The sequence below is a fragment of the Triticum aestivum genome, chromosome 4B (assembly GCF_018294505.1).
Source record: "Triticum aestivum cultivar Chinese Spring chromosome 4B, IWGSC CS RefSeq v2.1, whole genome shotgun sequence".
In the NCBI taxonomy this organism is placed as follows: Eukaryota; Viridiplantae; Streptophyta; class Magnoliopsida; order Poales; family Poaceae; genus Triticum; species Triticum aestivum.
In genome coordinates, this window is record NC_057804.1 from 323,544,343 (window position 1) to 323,557,092 (window position 12,750).

Sequence of the window (12,750 nt, forward strand, 5' to 3'; positions counted from 1 at the left end):
CGCCTTGCCATGGCCGCCTCCCTCCTGCTCAAGCGGGAGGAGGACGAGCGCCCGCTCGGGCTTGCCTCAGTCCCGTGGGCCCCGCCCCTGACTGGCCCAGCCCAGGCCTTCCGCCGGCCGGCCTCCTTCCCTCCTGGGCAAGCCCACTCTGGTGAGAACCCGAGCCAAGTCCCGCTGCTCTATCTGCCGCCCTGTGCGCTGTGTAGTTATCCGACACTCGGTTTTCGTTCCAGCGAATTTGACTGTCCCGAAATATTTTGCATAATTATGCCATGTTCATCGCATCGTATCTCTGCATCTGTAGCTCCGTTTTTGTCAGGACCCCGACTCAATGTCACATCGATCTAACCTGTAACACCTCATATCACTTTGCGGCCTCACGCACGGTATTCCCACGGGTGTCGCCTTACCTTTGCCCGGGACCGTTTGCGCCTTTTGGCTCACGTATATGATGATGTCGCTAGCATCCATATGATAAGGAGCCCGGGCTGACATGACTAGTCGTAAACCCAAAGTGGCACAGACTTATAGGGACAGGCATCCATGACCCAGCATCGAACGTGTCGATCATCAGCAAGTGGGTCCGGGCTGTAGCACTGGGCTAGCAGGACTCCGGTAAACCAGGCTGTAGCGGGCTAACAGGGCTTCGGTACTCAATGCGTGACATTTCCTCGAAGGGACAGACACAGGAACGAAGAAGGACACATGCCGGCCAGCCTAAGTGTTCCGGAGCAGTAGCAAGCTACCACGGCTCAATGGAAACACTAGGAGACATTTCCCGGTAAGAGAGGCTACTAAAGATAAACAACTAGATAGTCAGATCCCACACATACCAAGCATTTCAATCATACACACAATATGCTCGATATGTGCAAATACAACAAGGCATCACAACATGACTCTACGACACAAGTACTTTATTTAAAGGCTCAGAGAGCCATACATAACATACATACAAGTACGGGTCACACGACCCACATTCAAGTCATACAGTCATACAAACCAGCAGCGGAAGTAACTTGTCTGAGTACAGACAACTAGTAAAATAAAAGAGGCTTGGAAAGCCAAGCTATACTACGTGGACCTTCACAAGCTCAGGATTACCACCTGGGCCTTAGTCTACTCGTCGATGTCAACGTCTACGAAGAACCCATCAGAAGGGGTTGCAGCGCCTTCTGTAAAATGTAAATTATAGCAACATGAGTACAAAGGTACCCAGCAAGACTTACGTCAGATCCTACATACATGCACATTATCAAGAAGGGTTGGTGGAGTTATTGCAGCAAGCCAACTTTGACTCTTGGCTAAACTATCCTACGAGACTCCAACTTGAAATGGTTTTGCGCACACGAGTCCACTACTCACCACTTCAATACACCACCGAGTATCCACCTCCGTCATCCTACGGAAGAGCCATCCTCGGCACTCACGCTTATCTTGAGATTTTTAGTAGTATCCATTCACTTGTCTATGAACTGTATAAGCAACCAAGTAGTCCCTTTACCGCGGACGCGGCTATTCGAATAGATCGTGTTAACCCTGCAGGGGTGTACTTCTTCATACATGTTTCCACCACTTAGCGTCTGCACACGACATGTGCTCGGCAGACTTCAAGCGAAAGCCGACGTGCGTGTAGACCACGACCTACCTAAACACCTAAGTCTCTAGTCCAGGTTTATCGCCTATCCAGGTTCCATCCGCAGGGAGTCCGGCCGAGGTTTCCCATACGGCCCCGAACGATGTGTACAGGGTTCCCGAGATACCTAACGGGTATTCGATACACCGTGCCACGTACCTACCGCATCACAGCCCACCCCGCGGGTCAGCGCTGTCCACGGCCTCCAGTAAGCTACAAACACCAGAAACTACTTGCAACTCCTGGACAGAGGACTAGGGTGAATAAGAAGTCGAGCGGGGTCATATTTCAGGGCCCAATGCATGGTAGTAGCTGAATCTTAAATCACGCATACAGATCTCAGTTCTTAAGGTCGGCTTCAATGAAACAACCCACCATGTACTCCTACATGGCCTCTCATCGATACCTTTACCAAATCGTGTTCACCACATCACTCTCATTACCGACATGATCATTTCACTCCAGCCCATCACCCAGATGAACCAGACCTGACACGACTCTAAGCATAGCAGGCATAGCAAGGTAGGAACAACACATACATATGGCTCAATCAATTCCTACACATGCTAGTGGGTTTCATCTAATTACTGTGGCAATGACAGGTCATGCAGAGGAAATGGGTTCAACTACCGTAGCACACAGCAGTTTGAAACGCGTTGTCTTAATGCAGTAAAAGAGAGCAAGAGCGAGAACATGGGATTGTATCGATATGATCAAATGGTTGGTTGCTTGCCTGATGGATCGATGCACGGATACGGTTCTTCGCTAGGGTAATCACGGTACTCCTCGGAGGCAGAACCTGCCGCAAAGAACACCGATACACAACCATCACCAAACAATGTGCGACAATATGATGCATGCATGAAACATGGCAATATGAGTGTGTTGGGCTAATGCAACTAAAACCAGATGGGTTTGAATCAATTTGAACCAAAGATTCAAATTTCAAACTCATAAATGGCCCTTTAAAGTGTTTTATCTTGTTCTGCACTAAACCTCAAGTTAGTTTGTTTAAACATGCATGAAACTAGTACAGATGGATAGATTGGATTTTTCTGATCATTTTTCATATATAATTTGTTTGATTTGGAGCTACGGTTGAATTTATATGAATTTTTGAAGTTTGCAACAATTTCTGGAATTTATAAATCATTTTAGATTTATTTTAATTTCAGAAAAGGTTTACTGCGTCAGCATGAGGTCATGCTGACCTCAGCAAGTCAACAGACCCGGTCCAGGTCAAACCTGACGCGTGGGTCCAGGGTGTCAGTGGATAATTAACTAATTTAATTTAGTTTAAACTAATCTGGATAATTAGCAGAAGGGGGCCCCACCTGTCATTGACTCAACAGAGTCAACCAGGGCCCACCCGTGGTCAAAGTCAAAATGGCTGCACCGGCGTTTAGCCGCCGGCGAGCCCGACGCGGCGGCGGAAGTGGTTTTGGCCGTTCCGGCCACCAAATGGGTCGCGGAGGGCATCGGGGTGGAGCTGAGGACGAGCCGCGGCTCTTGGTGGAGTCAGTTGGGGTCGGGGTGGCCGGAGTTGGCGCCGGCGACGACCTAGGCGGTCACCGGAGTTCGGGTGAAGGCGAACTCGGGGCTAGGGTGTGCGGTGAGGTGCGGGAAGTGCACGGTTGGACTCAACGCAACGTGGTGAGTGCGTTGGACACCGTGAGTTGGCCGGAGGATGGCCGGGAGCACGTCGGCGACGAGATCCGCGGCGGTGCGTGCGGGTGATCTTCGTGCGGTGGCTACACGGCTCGGGGGCGAGAGAGGAAGGGTAGGAGGGGTAGCTAGGCTCACAGAGCACCCGTAAAGGTCACCGGCGGGGTCGGGGACGAGCTGATGCGGCGACGGCGTTGAAGGGGATCTCCGGCGACGGCGAACTCGGCGAGGTCGGTGCGGTGGACTCGGGCCTCACGAGCACGCGGGGCTCGGTTAGCTCGACGAAGTGGACGGCGGCGGAGCTCCTGGACACCACGAGACGGAGCACGGGCGGCGGGGAGCGCGGCTACGACGATGGAGCGGCGGCGGTGGCGTCGGCCATGGCTGGGGAGCGCGAGGGGGAGGAGCTGGAGAGGAGAGGGGGCGTCTGGGGGGTTCGGGGGAGAGAGAGGGGTCGATCCACGGCGTTAGCCGGGTGAGTGGAGCGGCGATGCGGCGAGCAGGTGCGTGGCACCCATGCGGTGCTCGCCGTCGAGCACCTTGCCTGCCTGCCTGGCCGGCAAGCAGCTCGCTGGCGCGGCGCTGGGCTGGGCCGGCAGGTGGGCCGGGTTGCAGGCGCCAGGTAAGTCCTTCCTTTCTGTTTTTTTTCTTTTTCTATTTTTCTGCAACTTTGTTGAATTATTAAAAATACCTAGGCAACTCCTAAAATCACCAAACTGCTCCTGGTCCAAAGTTGGAATATTTCCAACATGAAACATTTCAGTTTAGGAATATTTTAGCATTTGAAATATTTTATATAATTTTAAATGCCCAAATTCAAATACTTATCATTTAATTCAAAGACCCTAAGATGACCTAGAAAATTGTGCAACACTTTTGGCAGAGGTTCTGAACCAAGACAAAAATGATGGACATTTTAGAAGGGCATTTCAGGTTCATTGAAAAAGTTTTTAGTAAACCCTAGTTGGTTTCAGAGGGGGCTGGGGGTTCTGACATCCCCATTTCAAGTTTCTGATGAAAGGATAGACATGATGCAACACTCTAATGCATGAACTAGCTAGGGTGTGACAGTTTTGTGCGTGTGATATGTCAAATTGTTTGCCCCAACGAGTACTTCATTTCATTCCATTGCATCATGTTCATTTGAGGTCATCTTGATGCCTGAATCATCATTGCAAGAGTGCTTCATAATGTTGTCTGCTGTCTGTTAACAGAACATGCTCATTTGTCATTTTTGCCATGTTTGATGTGTGCATCCTATGAGGTTGATGTCTACATGTGTTTTGAACTATGCCATGTCTTCTTTACAGAGGTGCTTACCATCTATTTTTGTGATCAATGTGGTGACTAGCACAAGCATGCAAACTAGGCTTCGTGATGTTGCTGATTTTAGTCCCTGTTCTGCTGTTATTTTGATGCCATGTAAACTTGATGCTACAGAGAGATCCATGCATATTTTGAGTTACTTCAGTAAGGATGTTTTGAACATATGGTTGTTCTATATCCATTAATGCCCCTGGTTGAAATTATGGAGTAGTCTAGCATGTCATTTGCTTGCTCAACTTTTGCTTCAAAATGTTTCCTGGCAGATTGTTTACATGTTATTCACTTTTGCCAAGGTTGTTGTAGTTGATCCTTGCATGCTATGAACTTGTTATTGCCTTGGTTTGTTTCAAAAACATGTCTTCTTGCTGATGCTATGCTTATCTTGTCATGCAATGCTTTGTGATGAGTGAATCGATCTTGTTAAGTAGGGTACTTGCTGTTACTATTTTGCTAGGCTGAATCTGTTATTTCGTGATGCTATGTAAACCTGCTGCTACAAGTCATTCTATACATAATCTGGAGATGTTCACTAAATATGTTTTGTTCTACATGTCATGATCTATCCATCCATGCCCCTGGTTGCATTTATAGCTTCCTGTAGCTTGTTCATATCTTGCTCCAAAGTTGCTATATAATGTTGCTGTCAGCCTGTTAACATTAAGTTCAGTTGTTGCCATGATTGTTGCTAGTGTTACATGCACCCTATGAACTTGCTATTGCCATGCTTAGCTTCACAAATATTTCTTCTTACTGTTGGTTGCCTTGCCATGCCATGTATTGCTCTGTGGTGAGTGGTACAAGCTCACCAACATGCCTTCATAATTCTGTTCCTGCCATGAATGAATCTGTCATATAACTTGCTATGTTTACATGGGTGCCATCATATTTTCTGTTCCTTTTTGGCTTATGGTCAGTAAAGGACTTTTGATCTATGCATTTAGTAGATTCATGCCATGCCTTTGTTTGCCATGATAAGTTCCTGTAACATGTTGTTTGATAGCTCTAAACATTGCAACCTGATGTTATGCAAAGTCTGAATTGTTATTATTTGCAATCTTGCCATGTGTGTTTGAGCATGTTCTAGTGCTTTCTGGAGATAGCTCAGTGTTCATGTTTTGTTATGCTTTACCTGTACATCATGTCCATGCCTTTTGTTTTCATGTTGAGATGCTGTAGCATATTGTTTTGATGCTTGCAAGATGCCTAGTTGCTGTTTTGGGCAGATTGTTGTTATGACTTGTATAGTGTGTGTGTGTGTTGCACCGTTGCTCCGTTTTGAGAGTGCTCTATATGAAACTTGCTTGATTTTGCATGTAGTTTCATATTATCATGTTGCATCCTTGTTTTGAGGTGTTTGCTTGATGTTTGAATGCATTTTGCATCAATGCCATGTTTAACTTGTTTTGCTCATATCTTCTAGACCGTAGCTCCGAACTAAATGAACTTTATATGTAACTTGACTAGAATCTCGTGTAGATCATCTTGGTGCATCTTAACTTGCTGTTTAACAACTTGAACATAAGGTTTATTCAGATCTGGACCAATTTCGAAATATGCATATGAGGACTTACCGGAATTGTTATATGTTGTTCCCGACCTCATTTAAACTTGCCTTGATGTGTTGCTCTTGTTTGCATCATCTCTTGCCACAAGTAGCTTCATGTAGTCTTGTCTTGCATCATGCTTGTTGTGCATCAAGCCTTGTTCTTGTGTGGTGTGTTTACCATGTTGTGTGCTTCTTCTCGATAGTTCCCGTTTCGTTGCGATCGTGAGGATTCGTTCGTCTACGCTTGGTTCGTCTTCGTGGATTCATCTTCTTCATGGACTCGTTCTTCTTCCTTGCGGGATTTCAGGCAAGATGACCGCTACCCTGGATCTCACTACTATCATTGCTATGCTAGTTGCTTCGTTCTATCGCTTTGCTGCGTTACCTATCTTTTTCTCATCAAGCCTCCCAAATTGCCATGAACCTCTAACCTTTGGCACTATTCCTAGCAAACCATTGCTTGGCTATGTTACCGCTTTGCTCAGCCCCTCTTATAGCGTTGTTAGTTGCAGGTGAAGTTGAAGATTGCTCCATGGTGGACATGATTTTGTTTGGATATCACAATATCTCTTATATTATTAATGCATCTATATATTTGGTAAAGGGTGGAAGGCTTGGCCTTATGCCTGGTGTTTTGTTCCACTCTTGCCGCCCTAGTTTCCGTCATATCGGTGTTATGTTCCCGGATTTTGCGTTCCTTACGCGGTCGGGTGATTTATGGGACCCCCTTGACAGTTTGCTTTGAATAAAACTCCTCCAGCAAGGCCCAACCTTGGTTTTACCATTTGCCTCACCACCACCTATATTTCCCTTGGGAGTAATTAACCCAAGGGTCATCTTTATTACAGCCCCCTGGGCCAATGCTTGTCTAAGTGTTGGTCCAAACTAGAGCACCGTGCGGGACCATCCCTTGGCGACTTGGGTTACGTCGGTACCTGTACGCTTAGCTTATCCGGTGTTGCCCTGAGAATGAGATATGTGCAGCTCCTATCGGGATCGTCGGCGCATCGAGCGGCTTTGCTGGTCTTGTTTTACCATTGTCGAAATGTCTTGTAAACCGGGATTCCGAGTCTGATCGGGTCTTCCTGGGAGAAGGTATATCCTTCGTTGATCGCGAGAGCTTATCATGGGCTAAGTTGGGACACCCCTGCAGGGTATAATCTTTCGAAAGTCGTGCCTGTGGTTATAGGCAGATGGGAATTTGTTAATGTCCGGTTGTAGATAACTTGACACCAGATCCGAATTAAAACGCATCAACCATGTGTGTAGCCGTGATGGTCTCTTCTCGGCGGAGCCCGGGAAGTGAACACGGGTTATGGGTTATATTTGGCGTAAGTAGGAGTTCAGGATCACTTCTTGATCATTGTTAGCTTCACGACCGTTCTACTTTCTCTCTTCTCGCTCTTATTTGCGTATGTTAGCCACCATATATGCTTAGTCGCTGCTGCAACCTCACCACTTTACCCCTTCCTTTCCCTTTAAGCTTTGCTAGTCTTGATACCCATGGTAATGGGATTGCTGAGTCCTCGTGGCTCACAGATTACTACAACAACAGTTGCAGGTACAGGTTTTGCGATGATCATGACGCGAGAGCAATGTTTGCTTGTCTTGGAGTTTCTTCTTCTGGTTCTTCTTCGATCAGGGGATAGGTTCCAGGTCGGCAGCCTGGGCTAGCAGGGTGGATGTCGTTTGAGTTTTTGTTTGTGTTTCATCCGTAGTCGGATGATGCTCTTATGTATTGTGATGTTGTATTCATGTGGCATTGTATGCCTTATGTATGTATCCCCATCTATTATGTAATGTTGATGTAATGATATCCACCTTGCAAAAGCGTTTCAATATGCGGGTCTATCCTTGGTGGGACCTTCGAGTTCCTTTTGGATATGGTCGCATATGGGGCGTGACACTCTAGCTATCTGTGATTTTCTCGTCTCAAACTCTATTCATGCTACATCACAAAGTTTGACCAAGTTATATTCAAACCCTCTTGGTGAGGAGTACTCGGAGCCACTGATTCGTCATAGAATTAAACTTCCAAAACCTCTTAATGAATTTCGGTCAGACCGATTTATCCCATTTGGTCATACCAAGTTCATTGAGTTGATCTAGATATCAATCTCGGTGCAACGGATTTGAACTTTTCAGTCTCACTGAGTTACAGTAACCACTTGCAATTCTGCATCTCGGTGCCACCGAGCTGTTGCACTCGGTCACACCGACAGGGTCTGGATATAAATACCCACGGGCCAAAATCTGGAAATTTCTCCGAACGCTTTGCCCGCTCCTATCTACCTATGCCGACTCGAGGTCTCTGGATCATCTCCATCATCGCTAGCAACCTCCTACCGCTGATCTCCACCGCCGTTGTAGCGACCCGACCCAAATGGATCGAAGTCTCTGTGCTTACGTGTCATCCCTGGATCGGTATGCTGACACACACAGTACTCGAGGAATTATAACAGAGTTCAATCACACACTTTATTACATCGAGATCCTCAAAAGAGTATTTATTACAATAATATGGCCAAAGGCCATCTAAAACAAAATAACTGCGGAAGCATCGAAGGTAAATGAGTCCATCCAACTCCACGGCAAACTGAGTGCAGAACAACGACCTATCGCACCTTTAATCCTCACCGGAAAAGTCTGCAACATGAGACGTTGCAGCCGTGTAGGTCAGCACATGGAATATGCTGGTGATTTCACACCTTAGAATAATAATAAAAAACTATCTCTATATGCAAATTTAGCTGGTGGAGGCTCTAAGTTTAGTTTTTGCATAAAGCCAATTTTACCCTACAACAAAGGAATAAAATTTTATTTACTACTAAATTAAAATTCCATTGTTGAGAAGGTTCCTCCAACTCAATCCCCAAAATTCCCAAGTTATTAGTATCCCAATAATTTCATTAAAAAGAGTGATGAGATCAACCAATAATTCACTTCTAGATACTCAAGATGTCCATAACTGGGGACACGGCTAATCATGATTAGTTTGTACACTCTGCAGAGGTTTGCGCACTTTTCCCCACAAGACTCGAGCACCTCCATGATCGGAAGATCGAGACATAGCCTTTCAGAAGCGTTTGCCCTTAACCCTAGGTAGACCGGTACACCTACTTTCCGCTACATCAGCTAGTCTACCACGGAAAGAGGTCACACAACTTACTCAACTATGCCAGAGCCCATAATGGCTTGTGGCTGCACACGGAAGTTTCTAGGCATGAAATATCTTATGATCCCTTTGAGCCTGGGTGGCGGACCTAGGGTAATCACACGGGTACTCCGGGATTCCACTTGGGCAAGCATTGGTTTCTCCAGGTGCCCCAAACAATCCACCCAGATGTGTATTAAAGTTGCCACCTTAGGTTATCCCAAAATTATTAACTCCCGCAACTAGCATGGATCACACATACCAATCCCCGTCTACGAGCATGGCTAAGCAATATAGGATATAACGAATATTCCCGGGGTGATCAAAGGTCATAGGTTCCTACCACATGAACTACATAGCATAACCACATGTTCCAAATCCTACTCATGCAATCTTTGAGGGTGAGACTAATGCATAGTAAAAAAAACTGGGTATTGAAAAAAATTATGATCAAATTGTGAACTTGCCTTGCTGATGTTCGTTGAACTATAAAGATTCGTAGTAGCAAGCTTCGCACTCTGGATGATCTAGCGTAAGAAAGCAATAACATACATAAGCATACAAGAAAAGATCCAAAAATAAAACAAATGAAAGACTTCGAAAAACTCCGAAACATCCAAATAAAGTTTCTGTACAGAACGAAATTTTTACAGAAACAAAAATAAATGGTTTTGGTTTTTAACAGAAAGTACACGTTACGAGCTTCGATTTGCAAAAAGAATCACCTAAAACGGAGTTACGAAACTCGAGATACAGCCTAACGAAGTTTGACTTCAGATCTGTTTGAATTCAAATTTTAAAATTTTCAAAAATATTTTTCGTTTGGTTCTCTGGATAGATGAGATTTTTATGAACTAGTATGAAAAATAATCAACTAAATCGGATCTATAGATTAAAAGATACGCTAAAAGAAAAATTGGTATAAAATCTGAAATAGGAATTTTTTCTGAAAAAATAATTTCGGCCGGCGACATGTGGTGCTCCCTGGTTGGCTGTACGGGTGCTTGCTGCGGGTTTTGGAGAGGGCGGCCGGTCCGAAGGAAAATGTTTTTTTTTCACTGAAACAAACTGAAGCGTATACTTACACATAAGAACGAGAGGTTTGGGAGTGGCTCTGGCGTCGTGGTGGCACCGGCTCCGGTGGTTGTGGGCGGCGGCGGGAATGCCTAGAGGATGCACTGATGAGTGGCTCATCCAGTGGTGGAGTTGGTGAATATCAGAGACGACGAACGGTGACAAAACAAAGCGGCGAAGCTCGGTGCTCCGGGTGCTCCGGTGAAGACAACATGGTTGTGGTGGCCTCTGTAGATGAAGAGGGAGCGCGAGACCTTGTCAAAACGGTTGTATGGATCGAGAGAAGTCGGAACCAAAAAGGATAAGGCTCGGGACGGCTCACCGGCGCCGGAAACTTGTGATGAACTGCAGCTTCTGAGGCGAGATTGGAACATCGAGTGCGTTGTCTAGAGATAGTTTTGGCGAGAGATTTTCGACTGAATTGGTCGAGGAGAGTCGTGGCTATTTATAGGACATACTGCTTGGGCGTGGATTGGCTAGAGATAAGCTTTTCAAGAATTCGAAACGAAACAACGTCGGGTGTACGCGTACATTTCTCTGTAGTGGGAGGAAGAAGAAGAGATGAGGTGGGACCCAGGCGCCAGAGGGAGAGGGAAGAGTTACGTGAACGGGAGAGGAAACGAACGAGCGAACGGGAGACGTGCGTGGGGCGCTGAGGCGAACGACCGTATATTTTGGTTCCAAATTCAATTTCCAATATTTTCTTTGTGTTTTTGAAGAAGTCATTTTATCTTTTCTCTTTATTTTATTTTTGATATAATGGAAATGAATTTTTTTTGGTCAAACTAAATTTGATCCAAACTCCCAACTTCGAAAAAAAATTCAAAATTGGTTTTTAGGGAAACTTCCAACTCTCTCTTTTGGTCCTTGAGTTGCTCAATGTTCCTTGGATCAAAAATCAAATAAAACAAATGGGGCAAAATGCAGAAATCATGGATGCATATGAATGATCTATTATAAACATCCAAATTGAAAATTCGGATGTTACAAACCTACCCCCCTTAAGATGAATCTCGCCCTCGAGATTCAAGTTGGCTAGCAAAAAGGTGTGGGTGGTCCTGTCAGAGATCTTCTTCTCGTTCCCAGGTGGCTTCTTCTTCGGTATGATGACTCCATTGAACCTTGCAGAACTTGATGACCTTGCTGCGGGTAACCCTGCTTGCAGTCTCGAGAATCTTGACGGGCTTCTCCTCATAGGTCAGATCACTATCCAACTGTATGGCCTCAAATGGCACTGTATCTCTTAGAGGAATATCGGCCATCTCTGCATGGCACTTCTTCAACTGGGAAACGTGAAACACATCATGAACTCCTGACAAGGCTTCTGGTAATTCCAACTTGTAGGCAACTTCACCCATGCGTTCTAAAACTCTGTACGGCCCCACAAACCATGGTGCTAACTTTCCTTTGACTCCAAATCGTTTAACTCCTCTAAGTGGCGACACACGCAGATATGCTCTATCTCCGACTTCATAGGTTACCTCCTTGCGTTTAGTATCGGCATATCTCTTCTGTGTGGATTGGGCTATTTTGAGTCTGTCACGGATCAAGTTGACTTTCTCCTCCGAATCTCTAATTAAATCTGGTCCGAATAATTTACGGTCTCCAACTTCATCCCACATCAATGGTGTCCTGCACCTCCTTCCGTACAAAGCTTCGAAAGGGGCCATTTTCAAACTAGCTTGATAGCTGTTGTTATATGAGAACTCTGCGGAAGGCAAATTATCATCCCAACTAGATCCATAATCTAGCGCACAAGCTCTCAACATGTCCTCCAGAATCTGGTTGACTCTCTCGGTCCGCCCATCTGTCTGCGGATGAAAGGCTGTACTGAACTCTAGCCTGGTACCCAAAGTTTCGTGTAACTGATGCCAAAACTTTGAGGTAAATTGTGTTCCTCTATCTGATACGATGGTCCTCGGAACTCCATGCAGACAAACAATCCTGGTCATGTATATCTTGGCTAACTTAGCACTTGTATATGTGGTTTTCACGGGGATGAAGTGAGCTACCTTAGTTAAGCAATCAACCACTACCCAGATAGAATCATAGCCTGATCGGGTCCTGGGTAATCCTGTAATGAAGTCCATGCCAAGCTTGTCCCACTTCCAATCTGGTATCGACAATGGCTGAAGTAATCCTGCTGGTTTCTGGTGCTCTGCCTTCACCCTCTGACATACGTCACATACCGCGACATACTCGGCAATATCCTTCTTCATACCCGTCCACCAGAAATTTTCCTTTAGGTCAAAATACATCTTGGTGTTGCTTGGGTGTATTGAATAAGGCGAATCACGAGCCTCCTGAAGAATCAATTTCCTAATCTCAGGGTCATTTGGCACGTAAATA